The sequence below is a fragment of the Podarcis melisellensis genome (genome assembly GCF_964234715.1).
Source record: "Podarcis melisellensis genome assembly, chromosome: 1".
Lineage (NCBI taxonomy): Eukaryota > Metazoa > Chordata > Lepidosauria > Squamata > Lacertidae > Podarcis > Podarcis melisellensis.
The window spans coordinates 24,273,608-24,284,065 of NC_138528.1; positions in this window are offsets into that span (position 1 = coordinate 24,273,608).

Sequence of the window (10,458 nt, forward strand, 5' to 3'; positions counted from 1 at the left end):
ATAAAAACTAAATCAGTTGGAAATATAGGAACGCTTTGAAGAATATCCAGATTCTTGTCCACAAGAGGGAGCCCCACCAAAATCTACTGGGTCTTCAGGTCTAGCCTTAGAAATTGCATTATTTGGATAAAGCATACACTGATTAACATTTTGGCAAAATCTCCTAAGCAGTTTACACACATACATACAAAAAATGTGCAAACAAAAATCAAGATAACAACAAACATAGTAGGATATTACAAACAAATCAAAATACAAGAGGTACATTAGAAAAATGTCTTAATTTAAAATAACATTCAACAGCTGCACAGAATAAAAGTGGGAAGTCCGTATCACCTGTTTTTCATCTTGTATTTGTTCAGTGTAGGTGTAGGTAAATCCGTGTAGCAGATAGCATTTTTATGGAACAAAATTTATGTACCACTTGATTATTAGAGAAACTATGAGTGGTTTACAAAAATACAAAATGAAACATTACAATTACCTACAAACACTTTAATCGAGTACGTAGAAGCATTCAAAATATGACTGAAATAAAGAGGAGTTAAAAAGAGATAAAACACATGTAACTTCTCCATGTCTAGGTAAGCTTGCCTAAACAAAAATGCTTTAAGCAGGTACCAAAAAAAGAGTACAGTGAAAGTGCTTGCCTGATATCAATACACAGAGAGTTGCAAACCGTAGGTGCTGCCACACTAAAAGATTGATTTATGAGGAACCTGTAGCACTGCCAGTTCTGGAGACTCAGGTGGTTGGCAGGGTATATGTGGTTTAAGGTGTTACATGCTAACAAGGTCTCACTGCTGTCATCAACAGTGCAGCAGCACTCAGCACTAACCACGTTTTCTAGATCCTGTGCAGGGAAAGCCCCACATACCATGTGTTGCAGTTATCTAGTCTTAAAGTCGCCAGTGCCTGAACTGCGGTCAGGCTCTCTTGGTCTAGGAATGGCTGTAGCCGTTGCACCATCTGCAGCAGGTAGAAGGTGCTTCTGGTCACTGAGGCTTCCTGGGCTTCCAGCGACAGAGCTGGATCGAGAAACACACCCAAACTCTGCACTTGCCTCTGTAGGGGGAATGCAGCCTTTTCCAGGGCACTGCTAGTCCAGTCTTCATAAGGTAATAATCCAACCATGGTAAGGAAGCGCCTTGCACCCCCTATCTTCCTTCCATCTTTCATATCACTTGCGGTAAATACAACATCAAGAGTGAGCCCTGATTGATTCGTTGGACCATTAGAGAATTATGGAATTGGTTTGGGTGGCTTCTGTTCAAATTAGAACTGGGCTAACAAATCCAGCCAGCTCTTTTTTGACCACTTGCAAGAGGAAAATAAATCCCCCTGATTTCTTTCTCTTTTTTATTTAAAGCCGTGTGCCACTCAGAAGCATGTGGTTGGCAGGAAACAGAGCACCTTGCAATGCTTCCTGGTTGCCTCGGGGGCAATGGGATGTGGCACGCTTTTGATGGGGAATACAAAACCCTCAGCCACCACAACACAAAAGAGAAGTATGAGATGTCTCCTTCCCCCAACAAACTGGGAACTTTTTATCTTCCCACAACCCTCACAAGAAAGCAGCAGAAAATCTATTCCTGATTTCACAGGGAGTGGGAGAGCAGCCCAGCTTAAATTGAAATTCCTGTTTGCCCATGAAGCTCACTGGGTGACCTTGGGCCATTCAGTTAATCTAACCTACTTTACAGGGTTCTCAAGATAAACTGGACTTTATCCCTACGGATGACACACCCTGAGTCTCTTGGAGGAAGGGCAAGATGTGCAGATCATTCATAGAGCCTACAGCCTCACCTTTCATAAGTGCTCAGTCCAACATCGAGTGCCCTTGGGAAGGAAACAGGCTGCCAAAATGTTAAATATCCCAAAGATTTGTAATTAGCCGTTGCAATCCCAACAGCCCAGATGGTTCTGCAATACTGGGAGCATATTTCAGTATTGCTTGGTGAAATATAGAGCAAGGTTGTATTACAATGTTTGGGTTTGCCGGAATGGAGGAAGGAAGTGAAAATGATAAATCCTAGGAAACGTTGCTTAACGTCTATTCGGAACAGATGTACACAGAGAACTGCAACGATGTAGCTACTTTGCATTACGCTGGTAGACAGCAATGCATTGTTCACTGTTAAATATATCAGGAAAATAGAAAAGGCAAGCTCAAGTTAAATTGTGAATGTGGAAAAACAACAACACCTTGATCGTGTGTTAAGATTTCAGTAACTTGAAGCATTGGCTTTAAGGCAGCATGAGTGGGGATTAGCCCTCGCCCCTCCCTGCAACAATGGATAGAAATAAATAATAATAAATGACTAAAGAAATGCAGAACACACCCAATAGTTCCACAGCTGTATTATGCTTTTTGGGAGAGAGAGTAAAATAAAGAAAATATTCAAATGCAAAATGGGAAGTTTCCTTAGTTCTTCTTTTGGAGCTGGCTAAATTCTGCTCTGTTATAAAACAGCTGATACCTTGCTCTTTAACACACGCAAGCGCATCACAGGAGGAGAGACGGAGAAGAGAGAGGGGGAGAGAACGAAAACCTTGAAGGGGTATATGAGTGGGGGTGGAGGGCAGAATGAGCAGAGGAAATCGCAGCACCTCAACGTTCGAAACAAGAAGACGAATTTGAGATTTGTGCTCTCCAGCTGCTTCTACTAAGTCTCTCTGTGTTGCACAGTCTGCCACACGTTTTTCCAACAAGAGAAGCTCCTGTTGGCAGTCCCAGCTGCCGGCTCCTCTCAAGTTAAATCCCTCCCAGACTCGCAATTTCAACCACATGAGGCATGCCCTAAGAAACAGGGGAGAAGGAAGAGGAGGAGGAGGGTAGGGGAGAGGGACATTGTCCAGAGCTTCACCATTTTCTTTCATTTTTCATTTCTTTCCCTTCTTCCTTCCTGTCCCAACCTCTCTCCCGTATCACTGTCCTTGTCTGGCCACCCCCTTTATTTTCATCAAATTGGCACCCCTGCTGGTTTCCACAAGTGGGGAGAGTGATGTTGTGCTCAGGCTCTGCTTCTGGGTTTCCTGTGGGTATCTGGCTGGCTGCTGTGAAAACAGAGTGATGGTTGGGATGAGTCCTTGGCCTGATCCAGCAGGGCTCTGCTTACATACTTAGGAGTTGGAATCTAACAGTACCTGGAACCTCCCCATGTGCTGGCTCCAGGGGTAACCCGTGAAATGCAGTCCAAGACCGGTCCAGGATCCGAAGGTTCTGCTTGGAGTCAGTCCGACAGGGCCAAGGCAGGACATGAGGCAGGAAACCAGGCAAGGACAGGTACAGGATCTCAGGCAGTATCTAACGTACAGCAATGTTGCTCCTGCAACCTGGGGCGGGGTCCGACAGCCTATTATTTTTGTCGGGGTAGTGGCCGATCCTGATCCCCCAGCGACTCACCTCCCTGTTTTGCCCAAAGGCGAGCACTCCTCCTGCGAGTCCTCAGGTCTCTCCTTCTCTCAGACCTTAGTCTCTGCAACTCGGGAGGTGTCGGTAGATTACTAGATCCAGGGGCCACCTCAGCCTCCCCTGACCAAACTGGTAGTGGAACAGCTGTAAGTGATGTCCCACTGAAGGCAACAAGGTAATCCCTGCATCTGGAGCCAGGGCAGGCTCAGGCCCCTGACTCGGCCCAGCTGGTGTTTGTTGCAGGGGAACCTGTGCAGACTGGGACTCTTCAGGATCAGGCCCCAGACTTGGTTCAGATGATGCCTGAGGCAAAGAATCCAGTGCAGACAGAGTCTCCTCTGGTTCCGAGCCTGAGTCCCAGGCCATCACACCCCAACCCTATCTTAATGGCTTCTTGCTTTTGTCTCTGTGCTGCATAGCAGGGCACTGAATTTTGTTGGAACACCAGAATTGGGCAGCAGGGATGTATGAATGTGCGTGCAACTTTTTCTCTACAGACCATTTTTCAGATCTAAAAGTAGCAGGGGGCATGTATCTCCTGCATCACACATACTTTTGGCCCTTAACTTCCTCTTGGCTTGAGAAATTTCCCTTTTGAGGAAGCACTCCTCCCCCAGTCTCATTACCACATCATGCTTCTGAAGGTTGAGCAGCCCAGATGGCTGACTGATCTTCAAACAATGCCACCAATTGCATTGAGGAATATGTTGCAGGTCTCACCCTCATATTCCACTGGAGGTCAATCTTGGTGATCCCAAGCAGCTGTCCATATGAAACGCTTTTGCATACAAAATGGGAAATAACCATCTTGCGGGTTTCTGGAAATGTTCTACAACATAGCAAATGAGTGGACCTGAGGGGTAGCTCTGGCATTTCCCTGCCCTGAGACATATGTGAACCAATCTTCAGATTCAACTATTAACAGTGCTGTCTTCTCCAAAGAATCAAGTGTGTTGAGGTATCAATCACTGGGTTCTTCGTAAGCCCCTTTCATATCTGGCTTCTGTGTATTGTCTCTGCTTTTCCACCATTGCAATCTTTCACGAGCTCCTAGCACAGCATGTTTAACAGAGCTCGGTCCAGAAAGGGTGCTGCATTTCGTTTTTCATTACAAAGATGGATTGCAGCAATTCTCTGCTGTCCAGCCTCCCTGATGAGGCCTTTCAGCATCCACAGATGCTCCTGCTGCAGGCTACTTAGTCTTATTAGGTCGTCTCAAAAGCAAGCTACTTTCGAGAAGTTCTCTGGCATCATGCGAGGCAAGCCTGTCTTTTGAGCAACGGGTTTCATTTAATGCCACGCATTAACTCGGCATGTCCATTCTGGATAGATTTCCTTTTACCCTTGCTGTTACTGTGGTGAGCAAGCTATCTATTAAAGTGGGTGAGGGTCAAGGTGTGTGGCGGCATTCCATGCCAAGAAAACCCAACATTGGACCATTAATGTGAAAACGTAAACAGAAGAAGAGCCTGCTGGATCATGCCAATGGTCCATCTCATTCACCACCCTGTTCTTACAACAGCCAACCAGTTGCCTTTGTGAAACCGACACGCAGGACCTGAGCAACAAAGCATTTGTCCCTGCTGTGGTTTCCAGTGACTGGTATTCAGGAGACTATTGTCTCTGACTGTGGATGTAGAGCATAGCTTTCATGGCTAGTAGATTTGCACCCCCCTGTTGATGTTTTATCATTGCTGTGTCTGCTGCCTTGGGCTCCTTCAGGGGGAAGGGTAGAATATAAATCAAATTAATAAATGGCATGGGGTGATGGGAATGGTAGCCCCCAACAACCTCTGGTAGGAGCCAGTTTGGGGGAAAGCTGCAGAATGCTGATGTGGCAAATAAATAAATGACAAGTAAGTGTCAAGTTGCAAAGTCAAATGCGGCCATCTTCTTTCCGTAAGGTCAAATTATTTCTCTCATTTTCATCTGAAGTAGGTCAAATTGATGCTCCCTGGGGATGGGGGGGGGGGGAGGAAGTTGCTTCAAACTTTCTAATTTGCACTGTCAGAAACAATACGTGAAGCAAAAGAAAGCCATCCTTCTAAATTTCCACTTCTCCAAATTCTGCGTTGCAGTTCTCCAGCCAAGGAATTGTGCACAAAACTGCACGTCCTAGGGCAAAGTGGGGGAAAATTGACATATTAGGGAAAATAACATACAAAATTGCATTCTGTTAGGGAAAACTGCATTGCCAAAATATGTACGCAAAGGTGTGTGTATATGAGGAGATATGTGCATTCAAATTCTGATCAAATGTGGATAAAATTGCACATGAATGGGGAGATGCGGAGAACTGAACTCAGTATTGGGAAAATGGGAAACTGAGAAACTGAACTGACCATTTCACTCATCTCTATTGCTTCCTGTGTACTGTAATATCAGATTCCGGTGGACTGGATGTGGTTCAGTGATACTGAATGCGGCTGGATCTTGATTCCACCTCACTGATAAATAGAAATAAACACATCAGGATGACAGGTGGAAAGTACCGTATTTTTTGCTCTATAAGACTCACTTTTTCTCTCCTAAAAAGTAAGGGGAAATGTGTGTGCGTCTTATGGAGCAAATGGAGGCTGCGCAGCTATCACAGAAGCCAGAACAGCAAGAGGGATTGCTGCTTTCACTGCACAGCGATCCCTCTTGCTGTTCTGGCTTCTGAGATTCAGAATATTTTTTTTCTTGTTTTCCTCCTCCAAAAACTAGGTGCGTCTTGTGGTCCGGTGCGTCTTATAGAGCGAAAAATACAGTAACTTAATGGTGGCATTTCCCTGCACAATCTGCACATACAACCACAATATCTTCTTCTTCTTCTTCTTCTTCTTCTTCTTCTTCTTCTTCTTCTTCTTCTTCTTCTTCTTCTTCTTCTTCTTCTTCTTCTTCTTCTTCTTCTTCTTCTTCTTCTTCTTCCTACTACTACTGAATTTATATACTGCCCTATACCAGGAGGCAAATGAACCAGTGTGGTGCAGCAGTAAGTGTGTTCAATAGGCTGAGATGTGGGGAAATGAGGCTCAAATCCTACTCAGCCACAATAAACTGAAATTTACAGATTTAACCATTTCTGGTCATGGACAAGTCCCTCTAGGGATGTTCAGTCATTGGCCCTCCAAATGTATGAATTTCAGATGAGTCCCACTCCCCTTTGTATGTATTTATACATCAGCATGGATGGCTAACAAGTGACTAGCATCTTCTCTCTCAGTCTAATACCTCACGTGATTTCTGGAGAGTTTAAAAGGCGGCCAGAACTCCTTGGAGGAAGGGTGGGATGCTGAGGGTTACTAAACAAAAGGGGAGCTCCAAAACACAGGCCTTTCCCAACATCATGTGAACTCTTTATGCAACAAACCCCTCTCTCCATCAGAGCAAGCTGCTATTTTCATTTGCCTCTTGATATATCATTTCCTCAATGTGAAATAATTCTGAGCTACCCTCCTTAACTTCCCAGCAGTTGCCCTCTCTGTCTCTCTCCCCCTTCACCTCCCAAGGAAAGCTTAAGTGAGACATGCCACTTGTCTTCCTCAAAATGGCTGCTCTGTGGTAACAAGTACTTTCTTACAGGAAGACAAGCTTTTCATTCATTTGATTCATTCCTCTCAAAGTTACTTTCAAGGGAGCTATTCTGAATGAAGTCCCAAATAGCCAAAGTGGTGTTTAAGTGACCATGCTTTATTACACCACAAAGTCCTGCGTCATACTAAATTTATGGCTATATCATTTGCGTTCATGAAACTTATCTCACTACTTGGCTGGTCTCTGCAAGTCAGCGCTTGCTGAGAGAAGAAAAATCCTTACCACTGAAGCAACACTGGTGTGTGTGTATGTGTGGTGTGTGTGGTTACACACAAACACACCTATAGGCACACATAAAGCAGAGGAATAATAATAATAATAGTTTAATAATAATAATAATAATAATAATAATAATAATAATAATAATATACCCTGCCCAGCTGGGCAGCTCCCAACAGAATATAATAATAAAAAAGCGATAAAACATCAAACATTAAAAACTTCCCTAAACAGGGCAACCTTCTTCTAAAAGTCAGATAATTGTTTATTTCCTTGACATCTGATGGGAGGGCGTGCCTGCCAAACAGGGTGCCCATTTTATAGCTAATTTAAAAAGTAACATAGACACAAATACAAATAGTATTTAACTGCTTAGATTCCAAGTCTTAAATCATTTTGCTTCCATGATATGTGGAAAAATGAACAGGCTCCATTCTCTGAATTTGGGACCTAGTCAATGGTTGGTAGGCATGTGTAGGGGAGTGGATGTGGAAAATGAAGGTTCATGACACTTCTATTTTTTATTTTTTTTATCTGAGAGATGAAGGAGACGATTCCATGAGCCTTTAAACACAGAACCTCTCAGGTAGAAAGGTGTGTGTTCATTTGAGGACAGCCCAACACATTTTGCTGCCTGAGATGAAGCAGCAAATTGCTCTCTCCACCCATCACAGTGCATAATCCCCAAGGCCGATCAGGATATTTGGGCACCTGAGGCAGAAAAGGATGTAGTTCAGTTATGGGGCATCCTCTTTGCAAGCAGATAATCCTAGTTCAATCTCTGGCAATTCCAGGTTGGGCAGGGAAATCTGGAATTCTGTAGTGCTGTTGCACAATGCTGAGCTAGGCAGACCATTGGTCTGAATCAGTATAAGCAAAGCGTGTTCTCCTTCAGGGAGAGCATGTGTTGCGGTGGAGTCTACTGAGCCACCCCTTTGTTGCTGGGTAAGTTCTCCAAGATGGCCAGGGGGCATTGATTGGATTGCCGAGTTGCTGGGGCAAAAGTTATGTTGCAATTTTGGTGGGAGGGGTAAAAGGTTTAAATAGTCTGCACGCAGCCTTGTACTTTCTCTTTTGCTGCGTGCAACGGATCACCCGCCCACCCGCCCTAGAATAAGGGGTTTGTTGCGTTGACCTTGCTATGCCTGTCATGGGGTCGTCTGCCTTTGAGCAGGGGCCTGCTAGGAATTTTTCCACCTGGCAAATTGGCTGGCTGGGTGGTTTTTGCCTACTGTGTAGCAAATCGTCACAACTTGTAAGGTTGTGGTTAGGCATTGGTTATAAATCTGGTGGAGGAGGGGTTAGGATAGGCTGGGCCTACCCCTCCATGGAGGGGTTCAGGATAGGCTGGGCCTGCCCCTCCATGGTTGCTGCGGAAAGGGAATTCCGTTAAAGGAATCCTGGGGCTTGCCATCTTTTCGTCCAATCCCTGGAATGGGACTAGGGCCGGCAAGCCTTCGGGGGGCAGGCGGGTGAGAGTTGAGGGTCTGTGTCTCAGCTCCAATTCTTCCCCGACTTGCTTTCCCCCGCACTGTCTTTCGGTGGTGCCCGGAAGTCAGTTCTGTCCCCAGTCTTAACCAATGCCTAAACAACCACTCACAGTTTGTATTTTAATAAAGTTGTGGCCAAAATCATGCCAAAAATCTTAAACAAAAATTACGTGTCCGTTGTGAGTTATTTTGGGGGGTGGATTGGGGACCTCAACACGCAATGCTTTTTTTCCATGAAAAAGAGGTGCCAGAACTCACCATGAACACCTCCCTTGTTCTCTTATAATGACAATGGCGCCCACCTGAGAGGTGCCAGAACTGAGTTCCAGCAAGTTCCGGCTGAAAAAAAGTTCTTCTAAAATTCCACAGGCAACTCCTCCCTTCTCTGGTATTAAAAACACAGCAATAATAAATTATATGACTAATCATTTGCTACGCTTTCATGGCACCTCAAATCAGCAGCCTCTCTTGTATTTGTGTGTGGCCTTTAGTTAGAGAAAGAAAGAGAATAACACCTTCAAACTTTCTTTGGCTGACGGGGTAGGTAAATAATATCACTTATGCAACAGAAACTGTTAAGCATCTATTATGTAACTGTGTATAAGCAAAGATATCACCAAACCACACAAACACACAGGCCTTCTTTTGACACATTGATTCACGTGGTCTGTTTTTATCGCAGTTAATGAATGCATGTCATATCACAGGTGGTTTATCACGACACCTTGCTAGGAGTCGCCTTCTTCCATTCTGAGACACTTCTAAGCCTCAGCTATAAACATATAAGCAGTTCACTGAGTGAGACTGACCCCGTCTTTGAAAACTATGCCAAGGCTGCCGATGGTGCTACCTCAGTCTAAAAAAACCCCTAACTAAACAAAAAGCGTCCCCTTCCAAACTTATTACAGCAGGTCTGATCTGTACGTTTAAAGAAAGAAATATATAGCGCTATTGCAAAGATCAGTCTGCAGAATGGAAAATAGAAGCTTGGCATGCCTTTTTATGATCTTCTTTCCAAAAACTTTTTGACAAGTCTACACAAGAGCACAACATACCTCTAGATGGCAGTGGTACTATGGCTAAGGAAGCGTGTAGCATCTTTTGAGCTTTTTCTGCCTTCCTCTCAGGCATGGGAAAGCAATTTTATTGATGGCTGCTTTGAGACGTCATGTTTTTGTCAGTGGCCTTACTGCCCACCGTAGTCTAGCATTTTTGGAGCTAAATGTCAGTCTGAAAACGTTGACAGGAAGGAGGAGGCCTGGTGGTAACTGTAGACCAGGGGTGGGGAACACTCGGTCCTCAAAATGTTGCTGAACTACATTGCCCATCAGCCCCAGCCCAAGGTTCCCCCCTCCTGCATTATGGTCAATACATTATGGGGGTCAAGAGTCTGTCAGGACTCATGCAAAACCAATACCTTAAGTACATGCTGAAGTCTCATTCATTCCTACAATGCTCAACAACATTTTGTGTCTGTATTTTAACCTCTTGAAATATGGCAACTCTACTTATGTGATATAATTTCTGGGGTGAATGAAGTTTGCCTACCTTTTGGAAAAACAAGAATTTTAATAATAATAATAATAATAATAATAATAATAATAATAATAATAATAATAAAGGATTAAGATAAAGAGGGCACCCATGGACTGATAGAAAGGTATTTCCGGTCTCTCAATGGTTATCATTTTTTCCCAATGGCTCTGGCATCAAGAAAACTAGTTGTTACCTGGTCACCAACAGGATAAGGGTTACTAA